Raw genomic sequence first — 25,279 nt, 5'->3', positions numbered from 1 at the left:
CCTCAGTGTCTTTCTTGCACTCATGGGGCCAGAACTGGACACAGGACTCAAGATGTGGCCTCACCAATGCCCAGTAGAGGAGAACAACCACTGCCCTTGTGCTGCTGGCCACACTATTGCTGATACAGGCCTGGATGCCAATGGCCTTTTTGGCCACCTGGGCACACACTGGCTCATGTTCAGCTGCTGTCAACCAGCACCCTCAGGTCCTCAGGGCTGCTTTCCAGCCACTCTGCCTCAGCCTGTAGCATTGCCTGGGGATGATGTGACTCAACGGCTGGACTCTTGGCCTTGTTGAACCTCAGACTATTGGCCTTGGCTCATCCATCCAGCCTGTCCAGACCTCCCTGCAGAGGCTTCCCACCCTCCAGCAAATCAACATTCTTCCGCAGCTTGGTGTCATCTGCTAAATGACAGAAGGTATGCTTGATTGTCATCCAGATCATTGATGAAGATATTAACAGGGCTGGTCTCAGTCCTGAGCCCTGAAGAACATCACTTGTTACTGGTTGCCAGCTGGATGTAACTCCATTCACCACCACACTTTGGGCCCATCCATCATTTCACCCAGCAAACAGTACACTCATCCAAGCTATGAGCAGCCAGTTTCTTCAGGAGAGCACTATGGGAAAGGGTGGCAAAGCCACGACTCATGTCCAGGTAAAGAACATTCACAGCCTTTCGCTTCTATGTCCTATGACCCCATGTCATAGGACATCAGGTTAGATAAACAGGAACCTGCCTTTCACAAACCCACGCTGGCTGGGCCTGATCAGGCAGGTCTCCTGTACATGCCAGGTGACGGCACTTAGGATGATCTGTTCCATGATCTTCCCCAGCACTGAGATCAAGCCTTTAGTACCCCAGATCCTCCTTTTGACCCTTCTTGTAGACAGGCTGCCAAGGCAGGCTTCACTTTGTCAGCTTGCAAAGCTGCAGTCAACTGGGATATTCCCAGTGAGCCAGAGCTTCTGGTAAATGCTTGAAAGCACTTCATGAACATTTCAGTCAGCTCCCAAACTACCCTTGGGTGGATCCCATCCATCCCCTAGACTTGTGTGTTTCTGAGAAGTGTAGCAGGTCACTGAACACTTCCCCTGGGAGTAGGGAAACTTCATTTTTGTCCCTGTTCCTGTCTTCCAGCTTAGGGGGCTGGGTACCTGGAGAAGAGCAGGTCTTTCTTCTAAATACTGAAGCAAAGAAGACACCACAGCCTTTTCCTTATTCTTTGTCACTATATTTCCTCTACATCCAATAAAGGATGGAGATTGTCCTCAATCCTCCTTTTGTTGCTAATGTATTTATAGAAATTTTTTTTCTTTTACAGCAGTGGCCAGATTAAGTTGGACTTTGACCCTTCTTGCTTTCTCCCTTTATACCCTCACAACATTGTTGTAGTCCTAAATTGCCTGCCCCTTCTTCCAAAGCTGATACACTCTCTCTTTTTTTTTTTTTTTTTTTCCTTTTTGTGCTTTCAGTCAGGCTGATGTTCTTCCCCACTGGTTTGTTTTTCCATTTTAGGGCATAAAATTAGAGAATGGGATAACTGAATGAAGTTACTAAGTTGCACATGCAAAACAAATAAAAGGAGTTGTTTCGTCTAGTACCTAGTTAAAAGTCAAACCGCAGAACTGTTTGCCGTGGGACATTAAAATTTTACAGAAGATCAAAAAGTGACCTGAGTTTTAGAGAGAAAAAAAATGGGGGATGAACAACACGACTACCAAAAAAATAACATACACACAAAAAACTCACAAGCCCCAAACAATACAGCTTCAGGTTGACAAGTAAAAAGAAAGCATTGCTGATTCTCCTTGGCAAAAGCTTCCTGATCCCCAAAAGGCAGAGAAGTGTATGTGGGAAATAATGTCACAGACTCCTCAAACTCTTAAGCAAACCTTCTAAGAATCTTTTCATGGACAGGCTGGAGAAAGGATACTAGAAGTGTGTGTGGTCTGAGTCACTCTGGTTGTAATATGCCTCACTGCTAAAAATTTAAGGCAAAAACATAGAAATATTCTGCTCAATTACTTATTCAGCATTTATAGACTGTGACAATGTCTCAGATGGATTCTAAATAACTGATCTGATTTTTTCAAGGCTTTGGATGGGACAGTTCAACAACTTTGAATGCAGTAAAACAACAGGAGAAGTAGAAAGACTCATTCTATTTTAAAATAGAATTAAAAGATTTTCTGACAATCAAATTCACCTTTTTTAAAGCAGAGTTACCAGTTCAGTTTATTATAAATATGTCATTAAAGAAATCCATTTTAATTTCAAAATGCATTTTTTGTGCTACCCATTTTAACATTTATGTTAAAAACCCAACATATCACTATCATTGTGCACTTAACTCAGTGTGAACTGAAGAGGAATTTGAAAAGTCCTAAAAATAAATTAATTGGGTTTTCATTTTCATGCAAAATTAAAAAATATTAATTTTGTACATCTAAACAATATGTAAATAGCTTTGTAAATGTAACTACTTTAAAAATGCAGAAATGTACTAATTGTGTTTAGCAATAAATAAATACAAAAGTACTACAGTAAAAATAAATTTTTGTAAAACCAAATTTACTACAGACAAAACCTTTTTTTGGGAACTTTAAGAAAGTAAAAAATTCACGATTAATGTCTGTGTAAGTCTTAATGTTCAAATCATGAATAAATGGCTGATTCTAGCTGCAGGAATAATTCCACTGATTTTCTGTTACTATCAGATATACTATACTTACAGAAATACTCCCAAATAATAATACAATTATAATAAAATAAATTGGCTTCTACAGCCTGCATTTCTATACTGTCATCATGGGCTGCAAATAACAGACACTGATACAATAAAATAACCTTCCAGGAAAAAGCAAAAAAATCCTGCCCCCAGAGACAGCAAGTACCCCTTGACAGAGCTTCGTATGTTTTTCTGGCACCTAGATTCTACTTGCTGAAATTTGAACCGATGTGTTCATGGAGCTTTCCTAAAGTTCACAGATCTAGAGCTGAAATTCCGCAGATCCCTCTCTGTATTGAAGTCATCGGGGTAAAAAAGGTGACTGCACTTGAATTTTTCATCTGATTGCTTCCTGACCTACAGAAGCATAATGAAAAAAAAACAAGTCTGTCTGAACAAGATTTAAAACAAGAAAACAAAGCCCTTTTAATTTTGATTTTAATCAGCATGGTCACTTCTCTAATTTTTCTTGAACTAACAATCTGTGTCAAAACATCGTCACTTCCTATGACAAAGATTTCACTTGAAATTCTAAGCTGGGATCCACTAATAGAAAGAGAGAAATCAATATTAAAAAACTTGAATTGTTTAATTTCCAAAGATTGGAGGTAGGTTGTATTGACCCTGAATATTCAGAATTCAATGTTATTTGGATGGATGAGGTTAGGAAGATAATTGAGAAGATACTGGAAAATTACCACGTAACTGTTAAGTTACAGCATTCAATATCTACAAGCAAGTCTTTCAGCACTATGTGGTAAGATCCATTCGTTCACCAGTAACAGAGACATGAAAGAGAATCTCAACAGCTTTAAGCTGATCACTTTGCACTCTAGTTTATTTTAATATAAATGCAATTTTAAACCTTTGCAGTTCTTTCCCCAAGATGAGCAGAAACAGAACATGTTAAGTGCTTGAACAATCATGAGCTCCCTCCTCCCCATCCTTCAGACAACACAGAATGTAAACTTTGAGCTCAACTTTCTGAAACTCTTTTTTCTTTTCTGAGATGACAATCTAGAATCCTGCAAGCAATGCATATAGAATGGTATTATATTTTATCACTTTCTCAGTTTGGAAAGACAAATATTTTCAGGGTAGGCCTGATTCTTCTATCTCAGAGAAAAGGCAGTCCAGACTGCAGCTATATGAGATGATGACTAACAGTGTTATTCTCAGTGAAGTGGCATAAAGATACAGCTGCCTTCCACTAACCCATCTCAGTTCTTTATTTCTTCACCTTTTATCTCATGTTCAGTTTTTCTCTAACAACAGTCTTAATCTTTCCAACATTTTGCTTCCTTCCCTTTTTAAAAACCACTCCACTCTTCTTTCTAAATCTTTTCTCTAGTCCTTCAACTACTTTTCTCTGCCTTAATCTCTTAATAGAAACATTGTATGCATACAGATCATGTATGATCTGTACATGTAATCATGATTTTAAACTAAGACCTTTTGGATAAAAGCAGTAGAAAAGTTTAACAAATGACAAAGTCAACTGATATTCAAGTTCGTCTCTGTAACTTCAGCACCAGCTGCAACACAATCCTCAAAACCAGAAGACAAATACTAGTTTTCATACTTAGAAACAACTGCTGTTCAGAAAGATGAAAGCAAGCAAGCTTTTCAAAGGTACATTTACACTCACAGACACATAACCCCTCATCCTGTTCCTCAGTGGTTTCATCAACCATACCAGAATGTACATTATGTCAATAAAATTCTACATATATCATTGATTTTGCCTATTACATGCATGCAATGAAAAAGGAACTTAACAAATGGGGGAAGGGGTGACTGAGAAAAGTAATTCTGTTTCCAACCTGAGGAAACTTTAGACAAATTTGCCTTTGATAATCGACTGAACAAGCTGCACTGCAAGCATCAAGGGATGGTGCAGGGATATCTAGCAGGTGCTGCAGTTTATCACAAAACCGTCTAAAATAATTGGAAGTGACAACCAGCACTACCACAAATGATTTATTAGTCTTTCACTCAGCTTTTCAGCTTCCTCAGGGCCAGAATAAATAATTTACCAACTCTGTATCTTCCAATCATTAATTCTTCCCTGTGCATCCAAACTACATTTAACTCTGCTGGGTTCAGTGGAATTAAAAACACAATATGAAGACTTTTTCCCCCCCAAGTATAGTATTATCTGACTTTATCTAAAAGTAAAATTGTCAATCAAAATTTGTATTGGTGATAGAAGGGATTAGAGCTAGCAACTAAAGTTAAGTTACAAAATATCTGCAGAATGAAATGAAAGCTAAACTGACGAGATATCAACAATGAAATGCTCCCAGGGGGTCAGGCGTGTTCTCAAGATATAAAGTACTGATAGTGTCTGAAGATATTGATGAGCATTGTTTTTCCGATCCATAAACTAACATTAGTTACAGACAAACACCTTACATGTCCCACATTGCAAATGCAGGATAAAAACACTGGATAGGAAACATTTAGAAAATAAATTAAAAAGGAGATGTGCACAAAATGAAAGGATTAAACATGAACAGAATGATTCTGTAAAAAGGGCAATAATTTCTGAGGAAATACACTAAAGATACAAGATTTACTAATGCCCTTGTGTTCATATCACAAAAAAGGAATTAAAAAAAAAAAGAGTATTGTACAAGGCAGAATAAGAAAACAGGAGTATAAAATGGCATAAAACCAAAGTACATTTTCAAATTTAAAAGAGAATATATAAGGTACCATATTCCTATTAATTATGTAGAGAAAACATAGAGAAAACAAAATCACACCCTAAATCCATTTTTGATGTAAGATAGTCTTCTCTCATTAAATCAGCATCTATGATTAAAACCAAGATCATTTTTGGTACATAATGTATTGCATTGTTAGAGCAGCATCTGTTTGTTGCACAGCAACACATTTTTCAGTTTTAAGAAACTGTACTGACATAGAAGAAACAACCTAGACTTTGAAGATACAAAAATATTTTTGCTTCCAAAACAATTTTGTACTAAAGGGGTTAATAACATTAATGTGCTAATATTCTGCATTCAAAGAGGAGGCTTCAAGCTCTTGGAAACATACAGAAGAAGAATTTCATGGTACTAACAGCTTTCTTTCTGTCCTATGGGACTGAGACAACTCAAACTTTTAAGTGCTTACAAGAAAAGCTCAGTAAAGCTATAAAGGCTAATCAATAGGGCTTTCACCAAATGATAATACAGTCTGAAATAAAATAAATTGTCCATAAAAAAATGCCTTACCCTTTTTCTTAACATTAATCTCAACACAGAGAAAAGTACAGTATGAACTACAAGTCCAAAATAGCTGACATAAAAATATTTTTCACACTGTTTTTAACAACACAAAAAAATTTCACAAACACAGGAGATTTACAACAATTTATTAGACAGCAATTATCCTATGTATTTCTCAAATCTCAATTTTCCTTTTTAGTAAGACTGTAAAATCTGTACTTTCAATTTTACTCTGTAGTGGGCATTTTCTTTCTTCATTTAAAATGCAAAATCCTCTGCAACCAACCATGAACAAGCTAAATTCAACCTCCCAAAATTTTCAAGAGAATGACACTGTTATAAGGGCTGAGTAATTTCATCACTATGACAGGGGATGTTCTAAAACAAACCAAAATATCTTTAAAAATGCAACACTGTAAATTAAGCAAAGGTTGGAGAAACTTTTCACTGGAGAAACTAAATCACTGGCTAGGTATTGGTATCTATGCGTTCCTTGTAAGCTGGGCCAGAAGCACCTTCAAAAACCTTAGGTCTCAGCAGACAGAGGGAAAGTACTCTGGGAAGCCTTCTAAAAACAAAAACACATTTGATCCCAGCATCAAATAATAAAGTCAAAAGTCATTTGCCATTGCAGTCAGTTATCTAGATTTATAAGAAAGCATTTACTGTTGACAAATTAAAAAAAAAAAAATGAAGCAAGCTGCCTGTTCCTTAGAGAGTACAGACATGGGTCCTATAAATTAACAGATCCAGGAAGCTGTTTTGTCATCTAACTTTTGAAGCCAACTAGTTATGGCATCTTTCTTTAACAAGTTCAATGACTTTTTGACTTGAAGAAAAATGGATTTAGACATCAATTCCCTTAATAAAGAGTCCTGAATGCAAGTACACAATGTATTTCTCTACAGGTCTCTTTACAGACTCATAAAAAACCAAACAAACCCAAACCAAAAAAGCCCCACCATAAAAATCAGTGGAGTCTGTTCATACTCATAGGTGGAAGTGTTTGGAAGTGACAGCTGGTCACAGAAAATAATAGGCTAATCAGAGGCTGAAGTAATTCTGGCAAGAAAAAGGATTCAATATTTGATCTTTTTCTGATTAAAATGCAATTATAGCTATTGATATGATCATAGACTCTCAAAATTACCTCTCTCACACAAAAATGATTTAGTATTGTTTTAAGTAGACTTTCTTCAAAGATTAAATAAAAAACTGTCTGAGATTAAAAAATGGGGGTGAGAAGGATCAAGCCCAAGGAGGAGAATAAATCAGCCTTAATATACGCAATTAGAAAGCTTCACTGAGATCTGTGCTGCCTCTAGAAGAATACAAAGTGTACAAGAAATTCTCATACACAGTTTTCAGCATATAAGAAACTAACTGCATTTCTTCATGCTCCTATCAGTTCTGGGTGTATCTATAGCCAATAATGCCTGCTTTAAAGAAATGTTCCTAAGCAAGTACTGGGTAAATTCATATTTGTATTTATCCTGAAAGAAGTATCATGTTGGCAAATGTCAGTTTTGACAAAATATCCTCACCTAAGGCATAGGTTCACAGATTTCCTCAGTCACTCTTGGTGTGATTTTTCACCTCCATCAATCTAGTTTCCTTTCCTCACTTTTTTTCATCACAGCTATTTGTACATTCTGACAAAACCTTGAGGAAGAAGAAAGAAACACTCAGTTTTATCTGTATTTACCATTCAGTAAATCTGTCATTTCCACTTTATCAAAAGGAAGTGAGGCAGAGAGGGGCCACAGAGCGTATGCGGTGGTGAGTTAAGGATTGAACTTGTCATCTCCTGATTCCCACAGCAACACTTTCTGAAGGTATACAAATCAACAGTGCATCCATCATTACCATTTTGGCAGAAAGCATAGGTTCAACCTCCAAGATTCTCCAGAGCTGCATTTCAACCTGAGCTATCATAAACCATTTTCTGTCCACTACCACGAAAAAAACACAGCAACCTACAAGATATGAAAGATAAGCCAAAGTTATGAATCCTGTTCAGTACATTTCTGAATAGGAATTCTAAACAACACATTTCCAAGACTGAAACACATGAGAGAGAATTTTATTTAGGAAAATGCGAAGGAGAGCTCTACTATGTCTGTAAAAACCCATGCAAGCTATTAAGTAGCTGGTAACTTTTTGACCTAAGTTAAGGTTAAAATCTAGTATGTGGACTATACCTAGATGTTTACCTAACCTCTGAGACATTGAATTCATTGTAAGAATAGTTTGAAACCTGTAGAAGACTCTGGGGAAAAGAAAGCAAACACACAACCCAAATCCAAAAAGTTCACTCTCAGGGGTTTCATCAAAGAAAGTCAACTACATCAACTTAGAAATACTTGCCAAAAAAAATATACCAAAATGGCCCCTTTCCCCCCTTCTTTTGAAGGAGTCTACTTTTGTTTTATTTTTAGTTTTAATATTCAAATCACTCAGCCCAGTTAAACCAGCAATGTGTAAAATTCTAACTTTCAAGTCAAAAAAATCATTACTGCAGTTCAGACATTCAGGTTCATTTTCCTGTAAAGTCTGTTTTTCTTTTGACACATAGTGACCATCCTCACGACTGAAATAGATGAAAAAAACTGAGGTAAGATAGGAAGTGACATTACATAGGGGAGTATGACATTAGATCAGACTTTAGCTAAGGAGTCAGCAGAGTTCACTGAAAAAGCTTTAAACTAGATTTGAAGAGGGACATAGCCAGGCTTGACAGACATGAGGTGTGAGAAGGGAAACCTATAGCAACCACCAAAGTAGTAAAAGGAGGCTTAAGAGAGGATACCATCAGTGAGAACAAGAATCCAAAGCCCCACCCAGAACACAGGACAAGGGGGTGTCCCTTTTCAAATACTTTATAGAAAGTGCTGTAAAGCAATGCAAGTAGTATGGGAAACAAACTGGAAGAATTAGAGACCTGTGTGCAATCACAGGGCTTTGGCCTCAATGAGATTACAGTGATGTGGTAGGAGTGCTCCTGACTGGAATGTTGTTGTGATGGATTACATGCTGTTTAGGAGAAGCAGATCAGGAAGGCGCTGGGGTGAAGTTGCCGTCTGTATGAGACAACACATGGAATGGATTCAGTTCTATCTTGGGATGGATGACGACTGAGTTGAGGGCTTACAGATTAAGATAAAAGGGCAGACTAGCACAGGTGACACTGCTGTGGATGTCTGCTACAGGACACCTGACCAGGACAAGGAAGTGGATGAAGCCTTCTAGAGGCAGCCTCAAAGGTACAGGCCCTGGTTCTGGTGGGGGTCTTAAACTACCCTGAGGTGGGCTGGAGAATGAACACAGTAAAAGCACTAACAGTCCAGGAGGTTCCTGGAAAAGCACTGATGAAAACTGTGTGAGACAGGCAGTCAGAGAATCCCCAAAAGAATGGTGGGCTGCCTGCTCAGCCTTATACTAACAGGGAATGCCATATTGGTGACGGGAAAGTTGGGGGCAGCCTTGGTTTCACTGACAAAACCAGACCTCAGGAATCTTTAACCCAAGAGACCAGGGTAAAGGAATGCTGGAAGGAAGGCTTTCCGTTGGTCAATGAGGATTGCATTAGAGAACACCTAGCTAAACATGACATCAACAAGCCCATTGGCCCTGGAAGGATGCATCCAGGAGTGCTGAGAAGCTAGAGAGCACCACAGCTAGGCTGCTCACAGTCATCTCTGAAAGGTCATGACCATCAGGAAAGGTGCCTGAAGGCTGGAAGAAACCAAAGGTCACCCTGGTCCTCAAAATGGGCAAGAAGGAGGACCCAAGGAGCTACTGGGCAGGCAGCCTCACCTCAATCCCTAGGAAAGTGATGGAGCACCTAATGCTGGAGGTCATCTCTATCCACATGGATGACAAGAAGTGATCAGGAGTAGTCAGTATGGATTCAGTGAAGGTAAATCAGTGAATCATGCTTGACCAACCTGACTGCCTTCTGTAGTGAAATAAATACCTGGGTGGATGAGGGGAGAGCAGTGAGTATTGTCGACCTCAACTTCAGCAAGGCTTTTAACACTGTCTCTCTCAATATCCTCATGGGCAAACTCAGGAAGCGTGGACTGGATGAGTCAACAGTGGGGTGGATTGGGAAGTGGCTGAACCAGAGGGTCGTAATCAGTGGCACAGAGTTCAGCTGGAGGCATGTAACTACTGGTGTTCCCCAAGGTTCAATACTGGCCCCAGTATTGTTAAACTTGTTCATCAGTGACTTGGATGAAGGGGCAGATGCCTCCCCAGCAAGACCACTGATGACACAAAGCTAGGAGAAGTGGCTGATACTCCAGAGGGCTGTGTAACCCCTTCAGAAAGACCTGAACAAGCTGGAGAGATGGGAAGGGAAGAACCTTCTAAAACTCAAGAAAGACAAAGGCAGGTTCCTGCACCTGGGGAGAAATAACCCCATGCAACAGCACAGGCTGTGGGCCAACATGCTGGAAAGCAGCTCTGCAGAGGAGGATCTGGGGGTGCTGTTGGACAGCAAGCTGTCCATGAGCTAGCAGTTTGCCCAAGAAGGCCAAGGGAATCGTGATGCGCATTAGAAAAAGAACTGTCAGCAGAGCAAGGCAGGTGATCCTGCCCCTCTACTCAGCCCTGGTGAGGACACGCCTGGAGGGCTGCGTTCACTTCTGGACTCCTCTCAGTAAAAAAGAAAAGACATGGAGTTCCTTGGGCAGGTCCAGTAGAAGGTGGCAAAGATGATTAAGGGACTGAAGCATTTCTCTAATAAGGAAAGGATGAGAGAGTTGGGCCTGTTCAGACTCAAGAAGGGATGACTGAGAGCACACCTCATTAATATACCCAAGTATCTGAAGAGAGGGTGTCAAGAGGATGGAGCCAGACTCTGTTCAGTGGTGCTGAGCAATAGGACAGAGAGGAAATGGGCAGAAACTGATGCACAGGAAGTTCCACTTGAACATGAGGAAGAACTTTATTGTGCGAGTGACCAGGCACTGGAACACAGAGGTTGTGGAGCCTCCCTCACTGGAGATATTCAAGAATCATTTGGATGCACCATGTGCCCTAGGATGACTCTGCTGGAGCAGTGAGATTGGACCAGATGACCCACTGTGGTCCCTTCCAGCCTGGCTCACTCTGTAATTTGGGTAAAAAAGGCTTATTATTTAGTAGTAGAAGCAGACCTCGTTCACATTGTCCACATATTGGGGGATATCCAGCCCATCCATGAAATAAGGCAGCTATAAATATATACCAAAACCAGCATATGCTATGACCTTTTCTGCATTCTGCACAAACAAGCATCACACAAAACACTTCATTTTGCTACTTCATACAACAACTAAAAGACACAGTAATTTTGCAGTGAAAAAAATCACTCTCTATGTAAAGAAATGTTCAGACTTAGGGAGCAACATACTCTCATAATCAGCATAACAAAGGAAGCATAAGAGAAAGCAACTCAACTTCTAATCACGTTTTAGCTAACAGGTTGGTAGACACAACCATATGGAACAAATAACGCCTCTTATCTGAATGAATGGAATGCACTTCAGCTGTGTGTTTGCTATTCTTAAATTATTAAGATTATGGGCGCACTATCTACTTGAGAACAATGTAAGAAAACTAGAAAACAATGAACAATGTAAGAACAATGTAAGAAAACTAGAAAACTTCCAAAGCTCAAATATGTTCAAACACAAGGTGTCTAACATGTTTTAACTGTTCAATTCTAAAAACTTCAGAAAGAGAAAAGATATATCATTAAAATTCAGTTGTAGTTCTAACAACAATGTATTTTAAAAATGTAACTGAAGGTAAAAGTCTGAAAAACACTGAATATCAGAAATTGAAACCTTGCATCACAGGGCTTATGACAATTCTACTATGCGACCCCTTCCTCCTCCAGTCTTCCTTCCGTATATTTAATAATCTGTTAGCAGAAAATTTTGTGGAATTTGCTGTCAAAAAGAAATAGTGAGGATGATCATGTTTTCACAGAAGCAATGTTAATAATGCATGAGGAAATGCAAAATATTTAGTTGCAATTTTCTGAGCTATTTAGCAAAATATTCACTAATCTTTTGCTTCATATACAGTATTTGGGTAAAAAATAAATCCCCAAATCCTTTCTACCTAATCAGATAAATTCCTAATATGAATTAAGCAAGTAATTATTCTTTTAACTTACTCCACATATTCTCCCTTTCTCCCATTTGAGAAGGCTCTATTTTTTCTTACATTTACCAATCAAATCTCTCAGTGGAACAGTTCCTTCGGTAACACTCCCTACAACTCCCATCACATTTGCAGGACCTGGTCCTCCTTGTGCAGTTTAACCTTGCCCGGTTAAAGGAACAACATAGCATGGATCAAGCAATCCAGAGGTTTTCTGAAGTGTGTAGACAACAAGTTCATGACACAAATTATTAAGGAGCTATTGAGGGGAAGACTTTCTGTTGGATCCCATACTTACACACAAGGAATAACAGATTAAGGACCTTAGCTGGAGTTAGCACAAGATGGTGGAATTCTGCATCCTGAGAGGAGGTAATAACGAAAAAAGCAGGATTATAAACCCAGATTTCAGTAGAGGAGATTTTGACCTGTTCAGGGATCTGCTTGGAAGAATCACATGGCAAATGGTTATAGAAAGAAGGGTCCAGGAAAACTTTATTGTCAGGGATGTCCTACTTCAACCTTAAGAACAGTATATGCCAAACACCATGAAAATGAGCAAATGTAGTAGAAGACCTAAATGGCTGAAGAAGCAGCAGCTGGCAGAACTCAAACACAAAAACAAATCATACAGGAGACGGAAGCAGGGACACACAAACTGGCCTGAAGTATGTGAAGGGGTGTAGAGATCACAGCAGGGTCCCAAGGACCTCAGCAAACAAAATGCCACCACTCTATTCTTCTACTGAAGAATAGCACAAAGGAGGATCCATGGATTTACAAGCTGGTCAGCCTCACATCAATCAGCAAAAAGAATTACACCACATGCCATATTACAGGCTGAGAGTCAAGGATCCGCAGATCTTTTCAGAAAAGAACCAAAGCAATCTAGTGGACACCATGCTGAACACGAGCCAACAATGAGTACTCAGAGCAAAAGAGGTCAAGATCATTAGGAGGCATTTTACTGCGAAGTCAAGGGAGGTGATTCTTCCTCTTTAGACAGCACTGGTGATATCCTTCTGGAGTACTCAACACAGTTTTGGGTCCCCAGCATAAGAAAGACATGGACTTAACTGCAGTGCACCTAGAAGAGGGTCTGAAAGGTGATTAAGAGTTTGAAGCATACAAAATAAGAGGAGATATTGAGAGAGCTGGGATTGTTCAGCCCATAGAGAAGAATGCTCAGGGGCTTTAATCTATTTCAAGACATTTCTGATGGGAAGGAGTGCAGAAAATTGAGCCTAATTCATTTAAGTGGCAACCAGTCAACAGCCAAAAGTTAATGGATACAAATACAAGGACACTAATTTAAAAATACAAAGAACTTCTTTTACACATAAGATAATCAAAGACTGGAACAGGTTGTCCAGAACAGTTGTGAAGGCTCCACCTTTGCTGATATTCAAAACCTAATCTCCTTAAGAACCTGCTCTAACTGACCCTGCACTGAGATAAGACGTTGCACTAGATGATCTCTAATGGAATCTTCTGACCTTAAATATTATGAGAATCTGTAACTTGATTTATGGGAAAGCATAAAAGGTTTTGCTCCAGTTATTTGTATACAACACTAGCATTAAAAATATATATACACATTTTCAAATATTGTCAAGAACATTATTTTTCTGTTGTTTTTTAAGGCTTTGAAAGCATCATGTGAACAAAACACTGTACTTAATAGCATGATCTTAATGAAAGAATTGCACACAAGTATTTCTTTGACATCAAAATATATATATTCACATGCATTGATACATATCTTGAATCTAACCAGAGCATGAGTTTTGAATACAGAGGATTTAACATTCATTCATGTTTGTACTAGAACAGCAGAAGAACTGGAAAGAAATGTTTTGTAGGGAAAAATTAAGGTAAATGTTGAAAACCAAAGACTTACAAGAGAGAAGACCTAATAGAGGTGCAAATGAGAAAAACTGCAAGATAAAATTTGAATTCCTGTACAGAGATGTCAACTAAGCCTTATAAATTACACACACATTTGTACCTTAAGACAACTTTAGAACACTAAACAATGCATCACAGAGAACTTACTAAAGAAAAGCCCTATCATATTGAGCCAAACAACCAATTTTTTTCCAATAATACAGGCTTTTTCTATGCATTATTTTTTCTGGTGTCTAGAAGTGTTTAATACAATGCTGTACTTTCTGAAGAAGATCAACAACAGTAGAAATGAGTAAATTAGAATTGAAAGTAGCCAAACACATTATAATTTGCAGTCCTGCTATTGTAAAATACAGAGAAAGAAATCTGAGAGACAATAATTGATTAATACCAGTGCATTTTGTGAATCTGGCAGCAGTATTGTTCTCACCATTCCTAAGCACTGGGTCTGAGTATTGCTTCATAACTGGTCCCTATCCCCTTCAACTGTCTTTTTTTTCACTCCTTCCTTGAACTAGCACTAATGTAATAAGATCAGAAAATTAATAAAGATTAAAACTAACACAGCAAAAGAATGCCTGTATGCACAAGCAGCAGACTGCACAGAAGTGATGAAAACACATGGCTAGGGTAAGGAGCTTAGCAAGGCTACCTTCTTCAGTACCTGAAGTGGTTCTCCCAAAGAGTCATTATTATGCTTCAGTTTAGATTGCAGAGTAGTATTTATTCAAACAATAACTAACCAATATTTCCCAGAACAAAGGTAGCTGAAAAAGCACTTAATATTGATCTAGAAAGGATAAAGTGCTCATGTTATCCATATCATTTGCATTTTCAGCAAAAGCAAAATTTCATTACTAAATATTAGCCAGACAATTTTTTTTATTCACTTGCCTGCATAAACTGAAGCTTCCACAGGAATTTTGATATTGTAAACTCAAAGCAAGGTGCACAATCTCTCCTAAAAGATAAATGTGCAAAGAACCAGGAACCTCTGGTTCCTACTGTAAGAATCTACTTTAAGATCTGAATGCTTTACAGAGGAAAAGAAAAAAAAAGAAACAAGGAAACCACTCAACTTTTAGGTTTTTTTACTTTAAAAAAAAATTAGTCCCTCTAAAATGTTTTCTATAATTTCCTTTAGCAATAACTGTGAAAGCTGAGCCACATCTCCTCCAAAATTGCAAACTTACATACACTTTATTGGTTTGCATTTAGCTATTTAGCAATATTGCCTTCCTGAGGTAAACTTAATCCCATAATTAACAGTTTTATATAATTAATAGCCCTTTCTTCTCAATTAGAGCATTTTGCCACATAAACTTTTCATACTGTTGGTTCACAGAGCAAAGTATCTACCTTTTTGCTTCTGAATTTTTCTGAGCTTTGCTCTGTCCCAAGCCACCACCAACACATTCACCTTGATTCTCTCAAGTTAAATGACTGCAATGAACTCAGTTCAAGATCAGGATTCCTTTTCCATAAGGACCAGACTGAGCTTTCCTTTGGAAAGAAAATCTAATTTACCCTTTTTCTACAGTGCTGACATATACCTTAAGGCAAGACAACCAAAACAGTCCTATGGTCAAGATTATCCAGTAATTTTTAAAAAAATCACCACTTTAAATTTACAGAAATAAGTCAGGAAAGAAAAAGGGAAAAGATCTTTGAAAAACAGCTGTAGTCTGTAAAAGAAATTAGCATGAGTGACTGTAGGGAAAATATCAGCAACAGACTTTGAAGAAATCTGGCTTGGGTCACTGAAAAGAAAACAGAGGCAGATGCTAGGCTGCTAGCCCAGGTCACTGCAGGGAGAACAACAGCTGGTTATGTGAGTCTTGCCCGGGACTCATAGTTGGTGCTTGATTCTGCAGTGCAATTATTCAATACCTCCTTGATGATTTTAGAGTAGGAGAAAAAGTGAAAACAAGATGGATTTTTTTTGGGGGGTGGAGATATAACAAATTGAACTGTTTATTTAGTAACAACACTTCTCTTCTGTGCATATCTCACAAAAGAGTTCAAATGTGGACTGGCTACACAAAATTTCCTCTGAAATATAAGTAAGACTTTTTGAAGTGCTCTACCAAGTTATCAATATTTTAAGAGCTCTCTTAAAAGCTGTTTCATAATAGTGTAGATACTTTCACGACCATCTATATTCACTCCATATTAACTGTAGTATATTTTAAGACATTTTATTTTCACATTCAAACGGGGATAAGAAAGTGAGTCCTCTGATCACTGCATCCACAATCACTTTTAGCTGAGAGTTAAAAAATTCCTTTTTATAACCCACCAAGCAAAGTTCATTTCAACTTAGGGGGAGTTCATCCAACCAAGGCTTTTATTAAAACCTCTACCATTGTAATTTCTGGATTATGTTATAGAAAACTGAACTCACATTACAGATAGTGGTAAGCAAAAGGGAATTTTTAAAGTGAATTTTTCCATGATTGCCCAGCTCACCATTTCATGACTCATGCATTCCTTCCAATCATATTATTCATCACTCCTTTTCATGAAGGCAAGAAATTATAAATGATTACCATCTTGATTTGTCTGAGCACAGAAAAAAGTATCTTTAGAATCAATGGACAACTCTATTCCATAGATCAGCTAGTTATTCAAAATATGTTTCACTAAAAATGCAGAATACGCCTTCAGATGTGCCTGTAGTTTTACTAATTATTCCAAGAATGTACAGCATGCACGTGCGTACAATAAAGGCTCTCTCTAAGAAAGACTCTTAAGAATAGCACTTTTTTAGGTGACTAAAGAGAAATAAAAGATTTAAATTTTTTTTGAGGTGGTTACCAAAATAAACTTCTTAATTCCAAGTTATTCACTCCCAGGTAGTACAAGTATTTATTGAGAACAAGTAGGCAAAGCAAGGCAAACAAAAGTCTTCAGAAATTGTAAAGGAAAATGTTAAGAAAATTATCTTCTGAACCAACTAAAAAATAGATATCTTAGATACACCAGGGCAAGGAGTTTCCTAGCAGAGAAAAAAAACCCAAACTGTATAGAAAATGAACTGTATAGAAACAGAAAAAAGTTAAAAAGTAAATGGAAAAGTTTAAATAATCTGAATTTCATGCTGAAGCTTACTATTCAAAAGTTAGGTTTTGTAGTACTAATCTAAAAACTTTTGTATGACATGTAGGAAGTGAGATAAATATATTTAAATGGGAGTGTCCCAGATGCCTTGGATCTTTTAAAAATTTGGTCAGCTGAAACATGGCACTAACTACACACATACTCTGACACACAGAAACATGAGAATCAATAAAAACAACAATCAAGAAAGAAATAATAATAAAGCTCTTCACACTTAATATTTTTGCTGGTTTTGTAACTCTTGTAAGGGATGTTTTTAATGTTTGCTTATCTTCACAACAGAGTAAGGCATATTAAATCCAGCTATAACCATATGTCAAATGCAAGTGCCTGGCATAAAGAATTAGCCTAAAATTAATGTTTACTAAATATAATGCTTTAGAGAATATATTCCTTATCTTCAGAGCTACTATCAGCTTGTCATAAGTTACATTTGAATGTTTACAAGATCAGAATTTCAGCTGAAAGGAAAAACCTACTTCAGTAAAGTCACCACACTAGGCATAGCCTTCGTCACTGAAATTCTTGAGATTCACTGTATTCCTAGTAAAATGTTAGAGGCTCTTTCTGGTAAGCATCTTAATGCATATGGTAAGATATTATACCTACACATGGTAGGACAAGGTATGCTGGTGGTATTCTACAAGTGTGCTAACTTCATGCAAAAAAGGGGAAGTTACACTAGAAAAACTGATTTTTAGCTTCGCTCAGCACTGGAGACAGAATGAACAAGACTATGATACTCTGACTACTACCACACTGCTAGTAAGTTGCATCCAAGGTAGATGTGCCTTGTCAATATAGACAAATTTGCAAAGTGCTCCTTATCTAGACATCACCAAATTCATTAAAACATACTTCAATAAGAAACAGAATCAGCAAAAACATTTGGGATTTCAGGCTGATAACAAGCCATGTTTCTCAAGTTGCTAGTCATCTTTTAGGTGCTACCATTCCCCACAGTTAACAGACATAAAAACCTCCTTACCAAATATTGCTTAAAGTTTATATAATACTCACTACCATTACTGAAATATAACTAGCTACTGTAGTTCTCATGAGGATTTATTTCACTGCCTGTAAAATAGGAGACATTTCGTCTCCTGGAAATACACCACAATATATGGACAGTTTATGTCAGGTGACTTTATGAATATCCTATAGAAGAATTGAGAAGGGGACATACTGTAAAATCAAAAAATATTAGATTGTAGTTTACACTGTGAACATCTGAGAAGCCATGTTTTGCATAACAATACAAAACAAACAGAACAATTTACAATATGAATGTTTAATCATGCAGACATACCTTTTAAAGTTCTTTCAGATAAAAAGGTAATATCTATCGTACTGTGAAAACTATGTAAACATATGCACAAATATTGTTTTAAGTAGGTAGATATTTTGATAATATAATAGAAAGATTCAACTCCGTAACTGCTTTCAGATGTCCAACACAAAAGACCCTGTGCTCTTTAATAACCCACTGTTTCTACCAGCACTAAGCCTGGAAATTTCTACCATCATAATATTGCTTACTATGGTTACATCATTTCTCTCAAATTCTTATCTTTCTATAGCTGCCTCCCTCTGGGATCCTTAGTTTGAGGCAGGAACAACTGGTTTTTCCTTTTGGACCATGCTGTAGAGTGCAATGATGGACTAGGCCTGGTAATGTACCTATTCCCTCTTGCAGACATTGTCTTACTAGGCAGTGCTGCAAAGATTTTTCTGTGAAACACAGGGAATTTCTACTACCTTAAGGCTTCTTGTTTTGTTAGGTTTTTTTAGCCAAGGCCTTACTAAGATCCATATTTAATGTGAACTTATTTTTTAAATAATGTCTGCAACATCTCTTTTTAAAATACAGACTTTCATCAATGTCAGCTCTGATCAATCCTACATCCCTTAATACAGACTTCCAAAATGCCTTGCAAAGCAGCTACCCTATAAAATTAAACAGACCTTGAATATTCATTTTACAAAGCCAACGCATGTTTGGTCACAAATACTGGATTATTTTTCTAGTATTTCCTTCTTTTTAAGCTTGTGAAGTTTGATTTGAGAGAGTGCTGATCCCTATTCTGTGAAGCAAGCTAGCATCATTAGGATGACAAAATCAAGTCTTATTGTGGCAAGAAGAAACATCATTTAGTGTCAACAACACACTGCTATTGATTTGAACTCCTCCTTGCCTCACGGGTGAAAATAACGAGCTCTACAGACAGACTCTCTAAGCATACCAATAGAGAAAAGAGGCAAGAAAAATACTAAAAATGGCTGTATTAAAGATACAACAGGAAATATGTGAGTCATGAGATGCAAATTCTTTTATCTGTATGAAACAAATTGAAGAAGAGCTTAATATGGCTTCTACAATTTCTATGGAGTTAGATTAGAACAGAAATATACCTACCAATAATATACCAGATTTAGGCTTCCCAACCAGTATCTCCTAACTGTTCAATACTCTCTGTGAAACAAGTCAGCTTCATGTTCATTATCTAATACTTACTAATCATTTTTCTAAAATGTCGCCTTATTTTAGCATCCTGGTTCACCATTTCAGCAGAAATTATCCTTTAACAATACTGGTAGGATCTCATTAAAGCAGAGCTAAGAAACTGTCAACACAGCCAGGTTGACTCTTTTGCTATTTCTGAACAGAATTCAATTCAGAAAAAAAAAAGTATCTTTCTTTTTAAAAGATACAAAAAAGAATAAACCCATGGTCATGCAACATCAGTATAAATACCACTTTGCACAGTGCCCTGGTTTTGGTTGCAATAGCATTCATTTTCTTCCTCAAGAGATGGTACGGAGCTGTGTTTTGGATTTAGGATGAGAATAATGTTGGTAATACATTGATGTTTTTGTTGTTGTTAAGCAGTGCTTAGTCCAAATCAAAGAACTATCCAATGTCTCGTGCTCTGCCAGTGTGGAGGTGCACAAGAAGCTGGGAGGCAACACAGCAGAACAGCTGATCCAAACTGGCCAAAGGGATATTCCATACCACAGAACATCATGGCCAGTATGTAAACTGGGGGGAGTTGACCAGAAGAAGCCACTGCTCAAGGACAGACACAAGCTGGGGGACAGTCAGCAGGTGGTGAGGAGTTTCATTTTTTTAACAATTGTTTTTCTTGGGTTTTATTTCTCCTCTCTGTCTTCTCTCTTCTCCTTACTATTTTAATTATATTTTACTTTATTTCAATTTTTATTTCAATATGTCATGGGTTTTATTATTTTCCAATTCTACTCCTCATCCCATCACGGCAGAGAGGGGAATGAGTGAGGGGCTGCCAAGTACTTGGTTGCCAGCTGGGTTAAACCACAAGAACACACCAATAGCTCCTTTTCTAGAACTTAAAGCTATGCATTTGAGCAAAACTGCAAACTAAAAAATGTATTGAGATGAAATGCTGCTCGTGTTGTCTAACTGCACCCAAAATTTAAGCTAATTTCAAACATTTTTGTAGCATCAATTTAGCATGCTAGAATTCCATCGTCTATCCCTTAAAACATGAACAAAGTAATATACACAGCATAAAAAGTTACTTCAAGATAACTTAGTTGTTAAAAATACTTAAGTATAGGGAACAAAGCTATTTTCATACCACATCCAGAAAATGGATGAGGTGTGAAAGAAATCTCTTGTTTAATGTGACCTTTGGCTGTACTTTCACTTGTCATCATTATGAAGTAGCTACTTTCAGTGCCAACACATAAGCTGCGTTATATTATCCCATAACAGTAGTAGCACGACTTTCAGGGAGTGTTTCATACTTCAAGAAACTGGTGGCAGAATGCACTGACAGTACTTACCTTTGTAGCTGCTTATAATAGGTCTTATTCAACAATAAGACCTCATTTACAAAAGGGAATAAGAGGGTACTAAATTTCAGAGAGAATATCGCATAAACTAGGATGTGTTGAGGAACTCCCTTGGAGTTCTCAGCTTCAGTGAAAACATTCAAATAAGGAGAAATGTAAATTTCAGATTGGAACTCTGCCCCAAATAATAATATTCAGAGCTTTGTTACTGTGCACAGACCAAAAATACTGCATCATTAAGATCCGCAACATACTTGACTTTTCTTAACGCATGTAATTAAGAAAATATTTCTGGAAAGCAAATGAATTTGAAATTCAAGTAAGATTAATAGAACAAATACGGCAAATTTACGTTTTATACAATGGTAGCAAGCTGCAGAATAAAAATCAGTAGCTATCATTATCTAAAGCTGTTCATCTAACACCACAGAGAGAAAAACTATTGATACACATTGTACACACATTTTTATCCATGTATATAAATCAAAGGAAACAGCTTCCTTTAAGGCAAGCATATGAAGATACTAAAGCAAGATACAAATTAAATATTCATACATTCAATATTTCAAAATAAGGAATTTGGATATACACATGCATAATTTAAGTTCTATAGTGAAACCTGTCTACAGAGGCCATTTCTACTGTATTTCAACAGCATTGAAACTTGAAATGTACAATGCAGCCTTTCCATGCTATGTTAAAACTTTAAAGTATATAGTAATTCATTTCAAGCACTAAACATAGAATAAAGGCCACATTATGCACACGGCACTTCTGCAGAGGAACTGCTGCTTTGCCCTATTCATTACAGCTCTGAAACAGGGCTGTCAGTCCTGCAAGGTGCTTTTGGATTGCTTGAGGTACTCGCTAGGAACTGAGGCCAAATAGGCAACTTCAGGAACAAGGTAGCTCACTGGCCCTGAAGAGCCCATCAGTCAGAACTGACTCCAAGTCAAATTCCGATCCCAGGCACCAGTTTTAAACTCTGTTGAGCTGGTGCCCACACCTAAAGCCTGAAATTGGCCCCTTACACAGCTGTTATATGTTCACTCCAGCCTCTATGGAGCAAAGATGATATTTCAGACCTTTTTGATTGGCAGAGGAAAGGAACACAAAAACAGGCTTCACACTATGTTGTGCACTAGAAATGACTCTTTGTGATCACAGAACCTGAAAGTAGTTTCTGTACAATAACACAGGCATGTTAAATTTGAAGAGCTTATAAATTCCTATGCATTCAAAAAACACTGGGAGAAAAAAACCCCTTACTATCCACCTTCATTCCCTCAACATGTATCTCCTTCTGCATGTGTCTAAAGACACCAGCATTCCTCCCCATGTATTTTAAACCTTGCCACTTTAAAAGAACTCTCCATATGGGTAACTAATGTGAATATTTTCTTTTCTTATTAAAAGTTAAATGTATTAGTTCAAACATCAAAAGCCTCATTTTAAAAACATTCGTTTTACTGGGACAAAAATATACGTTAACTTGAAGAATAATTAAAGAGTGCTTATTAAGGGAAATAAAACTACTCTATTTCTACAGTTTAAAGTAAACGTTTATCTTTGCCCCTTAAAGGTCACTCATTTGATCTTGACACACCTATGAAATCATAGAAGCAAAGGCTAAGTAAGTACAAAAGTGGTATTAAGGAATATAAAACTAAACAAAATTAGTATCTACATGGTATATTACTTCATTGAAAACCATCTATGGATTCTGCAAAGAATATACTTTTGCCTTAGAGCTAGTACTTTAATTTTCAAGAACTAAGAAAAAAAAATCAAAACTAGTCAGTAACAATGCAGCGTCGAAAAGCAATAAACTCAAAATTAAGTTATAAATAATTTAAAGCATGTCATGAAGATGTATTAATAATTCATCAGATAAATAATTTACTAAATAATCAAATAAATAAATAATGAAATACATAAATAAATCAGCAAATAAATAATTCTGCAAAATAACCTAAACAATAAGTCACTAAAACAAATGACAAACCTACAAAACTACAATGATTTTCTAAATTCTGATAGTTTTAAATAAACAAATGTATATAAACTAGATCAGTCTTTGGTGGATAGAGAAATATTTTTCACTGCTATTGGTGAATTCCTGATTACACTGCACAAAGATACAATTTTCGATTTTACAAGAGTGCAGTTTTTCCCTTGTAAATTATTAACATGATTGCTACAATACATCCTGCTCTGTATTTTACATGTAATCCCTTTATGTAGCTCATTTTTCCCCCCAAAAAATGAAAATCTCTTTACAACATTCTTAATTCACATATTTCTTTTTTTTTCCCTGGGTGCAGTACTTACAACACTGCAATAGCCTTCTTGGTGGTTCTCTTATTGTCTTCTGCAAACCTTCAGAAGTTTTACTGCAGGGGAAAAACAAGTAGAATAACCTTAATTATTACAGATGGTATCTCATTCATTAGCAGATGACAACATTTTATTTGAAAGCACAAGAAAAGCTGTTTTATAATTCTACAAAGCAACTTAATGTGAAACAACCATTACAGTTTGCAGACTACCAAAAGTTTTTAGAAGTCTTTGGTGGAATGAGTTCAAGCAGACTGAGGCCTGTTTCTTGTATTTAAGCTGACACACAATCTGTGCAAACTGGCACTAATTCAGATGTAAAGACAAACCATGAGAAGGACAAAATACTTGGCTGACATCTAATGTTATCCTTGATTTTGGAAGTTCATAGTCCTTGAAAGAATACAGTGAGATCATTTAATATCCACTATCTAAGTACATTCACAATTTAATTAGAATACTGCACTCCAAAGCCAACATTGGTACCACAAAGGTCAAAATCCACTTTTCTCCTCAATCAATTTTCAGTCTCCATTTATTTTAATGAATAATATTGACAGTCACCACAGCTTTCTTCAAAATGGTACTCTGTAAGCAGTTGAACTGCTACTCTATAGCAGTTGAAGAAATTTGCCACAAGTGTAATCATGTTACCAACTTTTATCGGTTCTGTCAAAAAGGTTTATTTGCTTTCTTCCCTAACACACATTACATACAGGAAAAAGCAAGACAGTTTTACAAACCATGCTACTGACATGATTCTTTATCTCTGTATGGACTACAAAAATTAAGGAATACATTAAATCTGAACTTATATACTGGATACATTCATGGTTTTTTGCTCCTTGTTTCAAAGGAAGTCAGTATGCAGTGTTGTTTCTGGAAGCAGTATCTCAAATTGCTGATGGTGCTGCTGTATTTCAGCATTTAAAAGCATAAAGGATAATTTACTCTTAAAACTACCTGGGCACATTATATTTAACAAGTCTCAAATTCTCTTTAGGGATTATAATAAGAAAACACTTTGCTTAATCATAAATTTTATATTTATCTTGGCTGAACACCCTCCTTTGGATAGACTGCCATGTTTTGTCAAGAAAAATCAACACAGTGGAAATGAAGTACTTGTTCTGTTGTGTGGTCATTCAAAAGAGTATGTAGAAGTAATGTAAATGTGCACCAGCGCTGCTGATAATTTCACGCTCTCATACACTCATTTCAATTTGCTTTAAAAAGGACTATTCCTCCTGGCTAAATATAGTCATCATGAAAAAGCATACCTCCCCTTTGAGCTAATAACACTGCAAGCCTCAAGATACAACAGTAGAAAAACTTCTATATTATAAGGAACCTGAAGCACTTTCTTCTCACAGTATATGTTTCTGAAGTGGGACAAATTAGACTAGTTTTTTTATTAACATATTCTCATTTAGTGTACAGATTTCTCTTTGAAAATGACAATTCATTCCCACACCACATCTCTGAATCCCATACTGCACCCCCCCCCAAAAAAAAATTATATCCCAAATGCTTCTTTTTAAAAGCACTGGGTCCTTGTAAAAGCAGCCTATACTTTCACACTTTGAAAGACTTTGAGGATTACTGGGACATACAATGGCTCTGGAGGTTCTAGAATCAGACCTTCTATAAGAAGAACCATTTAGTCATAGAGCATTCATCTGCAGCTTTGGATCCTCTAGTAGCAGTGATTTTTCACCAATGAGTTACAGTAGAGCTAAAACTGTAATTACAGTTACTGATGTCTTAAACCAAATTTTTTCCATTCCTTTTAAAATGTACTTATTTTTTAATTACTTTCTAGTTTAATTTGGGCTATTAATCTGTGGTTACAGAACTCACCTCCTCACACAACTACTTCTGTCTAAGCTGGAGGGTCATAATTATCTGCTCAAATAAGACATGTAAATCATTAAAAGAGGGACACAAACCAGCC

General features: G+C 36.9%; 1 protein-coding gene across 7 annotated transcripts in view; it reads right to left on the bottom strand.

Annotated features, from left to right (window-relative positions):
- TBC1D5 (TBC1 domain family member 5) overlaps positions 1-25,279 on the bottom strand; it is a 317,263-nt gene that overhangs the window by 263,970 nt on the left and 28,014 nt on the right. For all 7 annotated transcript variants that reach the window (XM_068207556.1, XM_068207547.1, XM_068207565.1 and 4 more), the window contains exon 2: positions 23,320-23,381. The gene's annotated coding sequence lies outside the window, so the exon portion shown is untranslated. The remainder of the gene's footprint in view (positions 1-23,319; positions 23,382-25,279) is intronic.

The sequence above is a fragment of the Anomalospiza imberbis genome, chromosome 1 (genome assembly GCF_031753505.1).
Source record: "Anomalospiza imberbis isolate Cuckoo-Finch-1a 21T00152 chromosome 1, ASM3175350v1, whole genome shotgun sequence".
NCBI classification, from domain to species: Eukaryota; Metazoa; Chordata; class Aves; order Passeriformes; family Viduidae; genus Anomalospiza; species Anomalospiza imberbis.
This window is presented reverse-complemented; position numbering and strand designations above follow the sequence as displayed.